The sequence below is a fragment of the Bubalus bubalis genome, chromosome 19, assembly GCF_019923935.1.
Source record: "Bubalus bubalis isolate 160015118507 breed Murrah chromosome 19, NDDB_SH_1, whole genome shotgun sequence".
Classification (NCBI taxonomy): Eukaryota; Metazoa; Chordata; class Mammalia; order Artiodactyla; family Bovidae; genus Bubalus; species Bubalus bubalis.
Window position 1 is genome coordinate 10,088,086 of NC_059175.1, and position 4,531 is coordinate 10,092,616.

The window sequence follows — 4,531 nt, forward strand, 5'->3', positions numbered from 1 at the left end:
GATTCTTGACCAGCTGAGCCACCAGGGAAGCCTGTGTTCACAGGCTGCAACTGAAGATCCTGTGTACTGCACTAAGACTCGGCACAGCCAAATAAAATAAAATAAATAAATTTCATGGCTCTAGCAGTAATGCAAAAAACCCCGCAAAAAACCTGGAGGCCAGGGATTCATCTCCTATGTGTCCATAGTGGGGACCCTTTCTATCTTTCCCTCAGCTCTGGAAGCATTAAGGGTATTCTGGCATTGGCTGTAATGTGTGTATCTGGCCTGTTCGTATATGAGTAAGATAAATCCCTGACTACACTCACCATGAGGACAATTAATCCATAGGTAATATTTGTTTTGGTTTTTGGCTGTCAACATCCAAATCCCTTCATACTTTGGGGAATTCTCTAAGTGATAAATCTCAGTAGGAGGCCGGATCTTCCTGCTGAAGCTCAAAAGGCCCCGCCCCAGTCCCCTTTGCAATTAGAGCATGGCAAAGGACCTAGCTCCCACCAACTCGTTTCTCACTCTCAATCATCTGAATCTGAGTCATGTATCCAAGGATGGCAGGGTTGGCGGCGCATTTGCCACACAGAGGGCAGCAGGAGCAGGAGAGCTGTTTGCACGAGATTGAATTTTAGGTGTGATTTTGGGCATTTAGGTGTGATTTCTTCCTGCTGTATAGCCTCCAACTCAGTTCTCCATGTCTCCCAACAGTTCTGTAGGCTAGACAGTGCATGCATGCGTGCCAAGTTGCTTAAGTTGTGTCAGACTCTTTGCGACCCCATGGCCCATAGCCCGCCAGCCTCCTCCGTCCATGGGATTCTCCAGGCAAGAATACTGGAGTGGGCTGCCGTGCCCTCCTCCAGGAGATCTTAACCCAGGGATCGAACCTGCATCTCATGTTTCCTGCATTGGCAGGTGGGTTCTTTATCAGTAGTGCCACCTGGGAAGCCCAAGCTAGACAGTAGATGGTAATAAATCCCTCTTCTACTTGAACCAGCCAGCTTTGTTTTCTGTCGCTTATAACTAAGAATATTGACAGTTAGATCCTCCTACCAAAACTGCCCCATAAATAATGAGTATGACTATTCACAGTTTGAACTGGTAGAACAAAATGCTGCTTTATGTAAAAAGCGAAACCTTGTACACTACTTACAATTCAAACTGTCTTGATAAATCCCTTTTATGGGTCTAACATCTTATAATAACTTTAGTTTCTCCAAAGCAATTAAATGGTAGAGTTATCCATTAAACAAACCACAAGGCAAACAGAACTGTCTTTAAATACATATCTGGAGGTAGGGTGATGAGCCTCTTAGGACTGACGGCCCCTTTTCCCTCTTTATAAATAAAAAAGGAAGGTGCCAAATCAGTACTCTATTAATTGGAAAGTCAGTTCAGTTCACTTCAGTTCAGTCGCTCAGTTGTGTCTGACTCTTTGCAACCCCATGAATCGCAGCACACAGGGCCTCCCTGTCCATCACCAACTCCCAGAGTTCACTCAAACTCATGTCCATCGAGTTGGCGATGCCATCCAGCCATCTCATCCTCTGTCGTCCCCTTCTCCTCCTGTCCCCAATCCCTCCCAGCATCAGAGTCTTTTCCAATGAGTCAACTCTTCGCATGAGGTGGCTAAAGTACTGGAGTTTCAGCTTCAACATCAGTCCTTCCAAAGAACACCCAGGACTGGTCTCCTTTAGGATGGACTGTTTGGATCTCCTTGCAGTCCAACGGACTTGCAAAAGTCTTCTCCAACACCACAGTTCAAAAGCATCAATTCTTCAGCGCTCAGCTTTCTTCACTGTCCAACTCTCACATCCATACATGACCACTGGAAAAACCATAGCCTTGACTAGACGGACCTTTGTTGGCAAAGTAATATCTCTGCTTTTTACTATGCTGTCTAGGTTGGTCATAACTTTCCTTCCAAGGAGTAAGAGTCTTTTAATTTCATGGCTGCGATCACCATCTGTAGTGATTTTTGAGCCCCGCAAAATAAAGTCTGACACTGTTTCCCCATCTATTTCCCATGAAGTGATGGGACCAGATGCCATGATCTGTTTTCTGAATGTTGAGCTTTAAGCCAACTTTTTCACTTTCCTCTTTCACTTTCATCAAAAGGCTTTTTAGTTCCTCCTCACTTTTTAATTGGAAAATGCCTCCTCAATTCCCTGCTTTTTGCCTACTCCGCATGCACTGTGGCTTCAATCAGTTGAAATGGAAATGTTCTTTGTATATGTGATGGACATTCTGGCTGTACCAGAATATATAGACCTCCGAAGAAGTCCTGATTATATAATAAATATGTTTATTGGGCTTCCCAAGGTGTCTCCTGCCAATACAGGAAATGCAGGAGACGTGGGTTCGATTCCTGGGCTGGGAAGATCCCCTGAAGAAGGAAATGGCAACCCACTCCAGTATTCTTGCCTGGAGAATACCACGGACAGAGGAATCTAGTGGGCTATACAGTCCATGAGATTGTGGAGTCTGACACGACTGAGCACACATGCACTGCAGACTACTAATGAAAAGTTCTTATTGATAACATTATCAGAACAAAAAATATAGAAAAATAAATTAAGGATTTTCACAGAGATGTATAGTTTACAAAATTATTTCAGGTACTTTTGTCTCATCTAATTCCATTGCTCAGAGTTTAGTGACTTGCCTGAGGCCATGCAGCTTGAATCTAGAACTAACTCCCATTCTTTATTTTCCCACAATATGAGCATTAATCACTTTGAAACAATGATAACTGCATTGCATTAAAATGAAACAGAAAACGTAAAAACTCTAAATTCAGAAAAATTACTTTTTATTAAGTAAAATGCAAAACACAGCATGCTATTTGTAATAAACTTGTTTTGTAAATACCACAATTCTTTCTTTACATGCTTATACATACACTTGTGTAAGATGAGAATGGAAGGATATGATCTCAAATGTAAACAGTGACTATCTTTAGGGGTCAAAATTATGGGCAGTTTTATTTGTGTGAGCTTGGGAGGAAGTGCATAAGCTTATTATCATTTTATAAATTTTCTACAGTTTACACATTACCTATACTTCCTGAAAAAACCTTTTATCATTATTATTAGTCATTTTTGATATTCTATCTTTAAAACAGACAGATCATTATCTAACTCCATGAAAAGTATAGTTTGAGTATCTAGCTACCACTAATTAAACAAGCATCTTCTTGAAATTTTACTAACAGTATTTCATTAATTTTGATAGCAGTATCATCAGGTAGTAATACTATCCCATCACAGGTAAGGAGGCTAACGCTCAGGTTCCTTTGTTGAGATCACACAGGAAATAACGGAGCCTTGGTTGCTGCCAGCTTGAAGCGCACCTTCCCCTCCTGCTGGGCTCTTCTTGCCTTCGTTTGACTCAGCGTATCTTCTCTAGCGTAGGAGAGCTGCTTTACCACACACTGGTGCAGCCTCCCAGCTTCACTTCTTTAAACACAGACTTATGGTAGTAAAGGAGACCACTTAAGATGCTTTTGTATCTATTAGTTTTTTTTTCTCCTTTAAAATTTTTTAATTAAAAAAATATGAGTCAGAAAAAACTGTATTTTCCCCGTATTGTCTATCTTTTAAACAGTGGGGCATCTCAGTATCAGGCTATGCAAACCATTTCTCGAAATGCACATAAGAAAAATGCATACTTCATCACCATCCCTTTGTCTTCTTATTTGTATCTCCTGTTAAGACAGGGTCTCTCCTGTTTTACTGACTACCAAATCTTCAGTACTAGAACATCTGGCCAAAGAAGGCACTTGGCATACAACTGGCAAATGAATGAGTGAAGGATATATACTTTTCGCCTTCCAAATTTTAGATATACTTATATGTTCTCATACTGTTTCAAAATAGAATACATGTCAAAAGTCAGCTAAAATAAAAAATATACAGGGAACTCTTTTTCTGAATCTCACAGCTTGCTCACAGTGGCTGTTATGTGTTGAACTGTGTCCCCTCCAAAAAGGATAGGTTGATGTCCTAATCTCTGGGACCTCAGGATGTGACAGTGTTTGGACACGGGGTCTTCGCAGGTATAATTAGTTAAGATGAGGCAACTAGAGAGTGTGGGTCCCTGATCCAATATGATGGCCGTGTGAAGACAGGCACAGGGAGAAGGACACGTGAGGACAGAGGATTCAGGCGATATGTACACAAGGAAGGCCAAAGACAGCCAGCCAAAAGCATCCGAAGCTGGAAGGCTTCCCCTATACGCTTCAAGGGAGCTTGGTCATGCTGACACCCTGATTGCAACTTCTAGCCTGCAGAACTGTGAGACAACACACTTCTGTGTTAAGCTTGTGTTACGTGGTTAAGGCAGGCTGCCTAAGGAAACCAACAGCGGCCTTGACTTTGAATTCCTGCAAGTAGTGGGGGAGGGGTCACCCGAGCATTATGACCTACAAGCTTTCAATGACTTTCCACTTTACTTTCTGATAATGGAAAATATTCTCAAGAACATGCCCAGTCAACTCAGGAATGCCAGCAAAGTCAACAATAAAGGGCACACACAAAAC